An 8696-nucleotide genomic window follows, 5' to 3' on the forward strand; every position below is an offset into this window, starting at 1 on the left:
ATAAGAAAATACCAAATTAAAAAGAAAAAAAAAAAGAGTTGCCTTGGCCATGGAGTCTCTTCACAGCAATAGAAACCCAAAGACAGAAACTGTTACCAAGGATATGAGTATGGCTGTGATAGGCCTGACAATGTTTTCATTTGGAGGAATGTGTACTTTTGGACCTTGTGTTAAGAAAGCAGTAGAAGGCTCTAAGAGCTATGTAATCGTCCATACTAGTGAGATCATGGAAGACAGTGTTGCTGGGGGTAATTTAATATTTGAGTCCTAGATTAAGAGCTTTCAGAGGAGAATCACTTTAGTATGTTTCCTAGACATCATCCTCGTGTTGTTTTGGTGAAGAATGTGACTGCTTTTTGCCCTGGTCAATGACTCAGTCTAAGGCTAAAGTGAAAAGAATTAGATTAATTGTGTTGGCAAAGGAAATCTCAAAACATCCTAATCCAGACACTGTCCTGTGGTTCATTCTTTTTGAAGACAATTTTGATGAAACCATGCAAACTTAGAAAGAAAGAAAAAAAAAAAAAGAAACTAAATCCTGTGTTCAAAGAGATAAACAGATTAAAGATATTAAATGGAATTAAGGGAGTAGTAACTTCAGGGCAAGATCCCACCCAGTTAAGCTTCCATTTTATAAAAGGGAATTAAAGAAAAGCTTAGGTCCAGCTTTTAATCCCAGCACTCAGGTGACAGGGGCATGCCAACCTCTGAGTTTAAGGTCAGTCAGTCTACAGAGCAAATTCCAGGTCAACAAAGTGGCAGATGCCATGAAGGTAGAACTGCTGTGGACAAGGGAACATCCTGGAGACAGCCCAATGTTTTGTCCAGCTCTTATGAGTGTAAACTGGAGAGGCACAGCCCCAGGGGCTTGATTTCAGGATTGCTGCTTGCTACTGACGTGGCTTCTCATGTTTGTCATTGCTATATTCTTAGTATGTCTGTAACATTGTGTAACTGGGGATGGGAAGGACCTCAGTGCCTATAACCTGGTGTGATTCCTACCTGGGTGAGAGTCCACTCGACTGAACAATATTCCTGCAGATCAGCATGAAGATGAACATTTATGAGGTGATATTATTTAGATTAATGATTTTACAGAATTCCTAGTTTGATTTAAATAGTTTAAGGAAGTTAGAGTATAAGTGGAGGATTTAAGTTGTTTTGCCAGAAATATATGAAAAAATAAGAAACAAGAATAGAACATACCCTTTGCTAATGGAACAGAAAACAAAGGCTGCATAGGTGTGGAAAGGGGCACAGTGAGCTTTCATGGCTTACAAGTGATTATACGAGAGAGAAAAACAGGCTTGGGACAAATTAATGATTGAAGAAAACACTTCATTTTAGGTTGGGTCTGGGTTCCTGGATCTTGTGATCTAGCGATGTGGCCACAGGCACAGATTTAGTGTGCATCATGAAAAGGCAACTTTATGAATAAAGAGTAAATAATTCTATCATGACTATAAGAACAAAGAACAAATGGTTAGCCCGTTTAGCCAAATGAGACTTCAAAAATAAGATGAAAGAAAGATGATGATTTGTTTCTTGGTAAATACAAATTGTTCTCAACTAAGCATAGAAAAAACTTGATGTTATGGACTGAATTGCTTAACTTTGTTTATTAATGTCAAAAGAAGTATTGCTTTGGGGTTATATTGAACTTATGGAAAGAAAGATAGATGGGAAATGTTTAGTTAGCTATGAGTTTCAAAAGAAGAATATATAACTAATAATCCTGTTGTGATTTCCTTTTGTGTGAACATTTTATCGGTTTTTGAAGAATATGTTGTGGTGGTGATTGATTTTAAAGAATATGTAATTTGGGGCTATGTGGCAATCTTTCCTACATAAAGAAATGTGTTAGGGCTGGAGAGATGGCTCAGCAGTTAAGAGCACTGACTGCTCTTCTGGAGGTCCTGAGTTCAAATCCCAGAAACCACATGTAATGAGATCTGATGCCCTCTTCTGGTGTGTCTGTAGACAGATACAATACAGTCATATAAATAAATCTAAAAAGAAAAAAAAATAAAGAAAGAAATTTGTGTTAGATGGTATAAAAAGGCTAAGAAAAAAATAAAAGTTATTGAAGTCAACTGATTGGTGTTTGCTCCACCCACCAATATGTACGTGTGTGTGTGTGTGTGTGTATGTGTGTGTGTGTGTATGAAGTTTGTTGGAACCTACTCATTGGAACTTTGCTCCATCCATAAAACACATGTATATGTATATATGTAAAGTTGGTTGCTCCATCTACCCAATATGCACATGTGTATGTATGTATGTCTGTGTATGTACATATGAATAGATGTATGTGTATATGTATGTATGTGTTTGTGAAAAGTTATTGGAGCTTATTGGAGTTGTTTCATCCACCAAGTCTGTGTGTGTGTGTGTGTGTGTGTGTGTGTGTGTGTGTGGGCGCGCACACACATATATATGCTATTTCCCGTTGTACTCTTCTCCTTACCACCAGCGCCAAGAATTTAAAGAGTCCCAAGAGTTTCTTTATGGTCACAGAAAGTGCCTGCTTCCATGAATCAAGCCTTATTCTTTCAGAAGAACTCTTCTGAGTGGCCAATAACCAATTCCACACTTTGCCCTCATCTATTTACCCTATGGTGTCAAAGCTTGTCTTTCACAGCCAAGCTTAGGCAATTAAGGAAATCTTCAAACACAGAAAACTGGTTAAATGTAACAGAAAAATGGTGCTATGTCCAGCCACAGCTAGTGGCAGAACTTGATAGATTTGGCCATGTAGCTCTGGCTTTAGAAACAAGAATAGAAGGGGTTAAGGAATCTCCCTCCATGACTAAGGAAACATTGTTGATACTGTGATAGACTATGGAAACTTCAGAAACTGGAGGGAATGCATTTTGCATTGTGTTATGGCTACAAGTATATGGGGGCCAGGAAGTGGAATATGGTGGTTTGAATAGGTACAACCTCCTTGGAATCATGTGATTAAATGCTTGGGCCATAGGGAGTGGCATTATTAGACAGTGTGGCCATGTTGAAATAGGTGTGACCTCGTTGGAGGAAATGCATCACTGTGTGGGTGAGCTTTGAAGTTTTATCAACAGCTGAATCCCAGCATAGAGGCTGAGAAACTGCTGTTTGCTGCACTCTAGAGGTGAGGTGCCACAGCAGTCAGAATAACACCACCTTGGCTGTCTCTCACTAGGCAGCCAAACAACCACACAGTTGCTCAGCCTATAAGGGTGGGTACCTAAGAAGTTACAATCTGGCACAGAAAACGTAGAAGCTTCCTGGAGAGTCACTGATCCAGAGACAGTGATGGATTCCTGGAAATGCGTGTTCTTATGCCAATGATGGAATCAAGTAGCAGTGACAGGGTAAATGAACCTGCAGTTAAGAGGGAAGGCCAAGCCAGACAAGGCAAGTGATCATCCCTGCCTGCTCCTTTGCACCTGGGTGGGTCTTCCAGCATCCTCAAGGCAATCAAGGCACTTCTTCGGGAGAGGCTCCCTACCAAGTGATTCTAATTTGTGACCAGTAGATATTAAAATGAACCACAAAATCTTCCCTAAGATCTTCCTTCCCTTTCTAAAGTGACCCTTTTCTAGCTTTCCAGTTTCTCTGGTTATTCCAAGTGAATGACTCAAATCTAAAGATTCAATCTCATCCAATGAGAAAGAAAATGTGGTGTTTGTCTTTCTGGGTTTGGGATACACCAGCCATTGTGTTTACCAGATCTGAAATTTTCATGATTTATTCTCCTTCACAGATGAATAGACTTCTTACTGTGTGTATGTTTCCTGTTTTCATTGCCCATTCATCAGTTGATGGACATTTAGACTGCTTCTGTTCCCTGGATATGGGGAGTAGAGTGGGAATGAACATGAACAAGCAAATATCTCTAGGTAAGATATAGAGTCCTTTGGGTATATGCCTAGGATTGATATAGCTGCATATTTAGTGGATTGATTTATATTTCTTGTTTCATTTTTGTTTGAGAAACATCCACAGTGATATCCAGAAGACCTGTATCAGTTTACACTTACACCAACCATGAATAAGAATTTCCATTATCCCACATCCTGACCAGAGATTATTAATGTTTGTCTCCTTTTTATCTTCTCCCCCTGTTTTGATAATACATTACTTTTTCTCATATTTTATATTCTGATGACAGATTCTCTTCCTCTACTCCTCACAATTCCTTCTCACTTCATGTCCCATACAGATCCAATCCCTTTCTATCTCTCACTAGAAAACAGACTTCTAACAGATAACAATATATAGGATATAAGATATAATACATCAAACATCATACATGATATAATACATCATACAACATGTAACAGTGTGTAATATGTAATATACAATATGTAATATATAATGTAATAGAATGAAAACTAACACACTGGAATTCAACAAAACAAACAAAAACAGGACTTAGCCACGATCTTCCTGTTCTAGCCCCCCCAACACACACACACAAACACACACACACATTTCTCTCCATCTATCCACAACTATGTGTTCTATTTTCTTTCCCTAAGGAAGTCAGTCAGTCTGTCTATCTGTCTGTCTGTCCTTGCTAGCCCCTATACCTAGCCTCTGTGGGTCTTAGGGCTGTAGCTTGGTTACCATTGACTTAACAGGTAATATCCACATATAAGTGAATACATAACATATGTGTGTTTCTGATGCTGGGTTACCTCACTTAGGATAATATTTTCTAGTTCCATTTATTTACTTATGAATATCACTACTTCATCCTTTTTAATTGAGTAATATGCCTTTGTGTTAATATATCACACTTACATTATCCATTCATCTGTGGAGGGACCTTTGCGATATTATGAATGAAGCAGCAATAAACATGGTTGATCAAGTATCTCTGTGGAAGGATTAAGTGCCCTTTGCGTGTATGGATCTTGAGGTAGAACAATTCCTATCTTCCTGAGGAATGGCCACATCGATTTCCATAATAACCATATAAGTTCACACTCTCACAGCAATGGACGAGGGTTTCCCTTACTCCACATCCTCACTACCTGAGATGTCACTCGTCTGATTGATCTTAGCCATTCTGACCAGTGTAAGATAAAAGTAAGACAAAGTATTTTGTAGCAGAATTTTAGCAGAACCTTTGTATCTGGTATGAATCTAGGGTCTTGGCACCTGAGCTTTGAAATGGCCTTTTGACAGTGATTGTTATTTGAGATTTTATGGAGCTATTCCTTTGAAGGATTCTCACAGCATTTGACAAAAAAAATTTCCTTGCCTGAGAATTCCTTGAGTGGTGGATCTTTCAAGACAGTCAGCCCTTAGGTCAGATAAGAAGTTTGGTATGGGAAAACTGACTTAAGGTGTCTTTTGTGTAACAATAAAAAGAGCTTCAGGAAAGCTATTGGTGTTCAGTTTCTTCATTGACTGATTCCCCTACTGCTGAGAAGGCTAAATTCATCCTGGAGTGGATCTTTTTTTTTGATCCATTGTCCTGTGTAACCCACCAACACCAACAGTATTTTTTATGTCATTTGATCTGCATTTCAATTATGATTAAAGATGTTGACCATTTTTAAGTGTTCCTCAGACATTTACGTGTACTCTATTAATAATTCCATGATTAGACATGTACCCCAGTTTCTAATTGAGTTATTTGCTCTCTTGTTGTCCAGGCTTTTTGGTTTTGGTTTACTTTAGTTATTTTAGTTCCTTATGTATTTCAAACATTAGCCCTCTATCAGATATGTAGTTAGTGAACATCTATTCCAATTCTGTAAGCTGAGGCTTTGTTCAACTGACAGTTTCCATTGCCTTATGAAAGGTTTCAGTTTTATGAGGTCCCATATATTAATTGTTGAATTTCAACTCTATTGCAAGATCAACATGTCTGGTTTTTATGCCAGTATCTTGCTGGGGTCTTTTGTTTGTTTCTTTGGGTTTTTGTTTGTGTATAATAGCTTTGTACTACAACTGAAATCAGGTATGTTGTTACCTCCAGAAGGTTTTTTGTTTTCAATTCAGAATTTGTTTTAGCTACCATGTTTTTTTGTTTGTTTGTTTGTCTGATTTTTTGTTACTTTGTTTGTTGTGTTTCCATATGGGTAAAAAATAGTTCTTTAAAGTTCTGTGTAAAAAAAGTTTGGAACTTGATAAGGATTACATTGAATTCATACATTGGATTGCTTTTGTACGGTGGTCTGCTTCATTATATTAATCCATACACATGGGAGAGTTTCCATCTTCTGAAGTCTTCTTCATTTTTACTCATCAATGTCTTAAAGTTTTTTATCATACATATCTTTATGTCTTGTTTAGAGTTACCCTAAGATATTTTACATCAGTTGAGCCTATTGTGAAAGGTATGATTTTTCTGAATTCTTTCTCAGTCAATTTGTCATTTTTATATAGAAGGACTACTGACTTTTGTGACTTAATTTCACATACAGCTACTTTATTTATTCTCTAGTGGAATTTTTAAGCCACTTATATATACAAATATATTGTCTGCAAATACAGGCACTTTGATTTCTTCCTTTACAAACTGTATCTTCTTGATTACTTTCAGTTGTCTTTTTCTATAGATAAGATTTCATGTACAATGTTCAATAGGTATAGAGAAAGTGAAAAATCCTGTCTTGTTTCTTACTTTAGAGAAAATGCTTGGTACTGGTACAGCGACAAACAGGTAGATCAATAGAATAGAATTGAAGACCCAAAAATGAACCCACACACCTATGGTCACTTGAACTTTGTCAAGGGAGCTAAAACCATCCAGTGGAAAAAAGACAGTATTTTCAACAAATGGTGCTGGCTCAACTGGCAGTTATCATGTAGAAGAATGTGAATTGATCCATTCTTATCTCCTTGTACAAAGCTCAAGTCTAAATGTATCAAGAAACTTCACATAAAACCAGAGACAATGAAACTTATAGAGGATAGAGTGGGGGAAAGCCTCGAATATATGGGCACAGGGGAAAAACAGGACAGCAATGGCTTGTGCTGTAAGATCAAGAATCGACAAATGGGACTTCATAAAATTACAAAGCTTCTGTAAGGCAAAAGACACTGTAAATAAGACAAAAAGGACACCAACAGATGGGGAAAGGATCTTTAACAATTCTAAATCCAATAGGGTACTAATATACAATATATACAAAGAACTCAAGAAGCTGGACTCCAGAAAATCAAATAACCCTATTAAAATAGGGTACACCAAGGAGATGAAGGGGTCTGAATCCCCAAGGGAGGAACATCAATATGAACTAACCAGTAGCCCCAGAGCCCGTTGGAACTAAACCACCAATCAAAGAAAACACATGGTGGGACATGTGGCTCTAGCTGTATATGTAGCTGAGGATGGCCTAGTCGATTATCAGTCGGAGGAGAGGCCCTCAGTCCTGTGTAGCTCCTATGCCCCAGTATAGGGGAGGCCAGGACTAGGAATGGGAGTGGGTGGGTTGGGCAGCAGGGGAGGGCATAGGGGATTTTTAGAGAGAAAACTAGGAGAGGAGATAACATTTGAAGTGTAAATAAGGAAAATATCTAATAAAAGAAAAAAGAAAAAGTGTGTGCAGAGGTAAACAAAGAATTCTTAACTGAGGAAAACAGATTGGCTGAGAAGCACCTGAAAAACTGCACAACATCCTTAATCATCAGCGAAATGCAAATCAAAACAACCCTGAGATTCCATCTCACACCAGTCAGAATAGCTAAGATCAAAAATTCAGGTGACAGCAGATGCTGGCCAGGATGTGGAGAAAGAGGAACACTACTCCATTGCTGGTGGGATTGCTAGCTGGTACAAGCACTCTGGAAATCAGTATGGCGGTTCCTCAGAAAAATTGGACATAGTACTACCAGATCCAGCAATACCTCTCCTGGACATATACCCAGATGATGTTCCAACTGGTAATAAGGACACATGCTCCACTATCTTCATAGCAGCCTTATTTATAATAGCCAGAAGCTGGAAAGAATCCCGATGTCCCTCAACAAAGAAATAGAAACAGAAAATGTGGTACATTTACCCAATGAAGTACTACACAGCTATTAAAAACAACAAATTTATGAAATTCTTAGGCAAATGGATGGATCTTGAGGATATCATCCTGAGTGAGGTAACCCAATCACAAAAGAACACACATGATTTGCACTCACTGAAAAGTGGATATTAGCCCAGGGACTTAGAATACCAAACATAGAATTTGCAAAACACATGAAACTGAAGAAGAAGGAAGACCAAAGTGTAGATACTTAGCTTCTTCTTAGAATGGGGAACAAAATACCCATGGAAGGAGTTACAGAGACAAATTTCAGAGGTGAGAAAGAAGGAAGAACCATCCAGAGACTACCCCACCCAGGGATCCATCCCATAAAAAAACCACCAAACCCAGACACTATTGCATATGCCAGCAAGATTTTGCTGACAGGACCTTGATATAGCTATCTCTTGTGAGGTTATGCCAGTTCCTGACAAATAACAGAAGTGGGTGCTCACAGTCATGTATTGGATGGAACACATGGCCCCCAATGGAGGAGGTAGAGAAAGTACCCAAAGAATTAAAGAGGTCTGCAACCCTATATGAGGAACAACAATATGAACTAACCAGTACCCCCCAAAGCTTGTGTCTCTAGATGCATATGTAGCAGAGGTTGGCCTAGTCAGCCATCAGTGGGAGGGCAGGCCCTTGGTTTTGCAAAGATTATATGCCCCAGGACAG

Source organism: Mus musculus, chromosome 18 (genome assembly GCF_000001635.26).
Source record: "Mus musculus strain C57BL/6J chromosome 18, GRCm38.p6 C57BL/6J".
NCBI classification, from domain to species: Eukaryota; Metazoa; Chordata; class Mammalia; order Rodentia; family Muridae; genus Mus; species Mus musculus.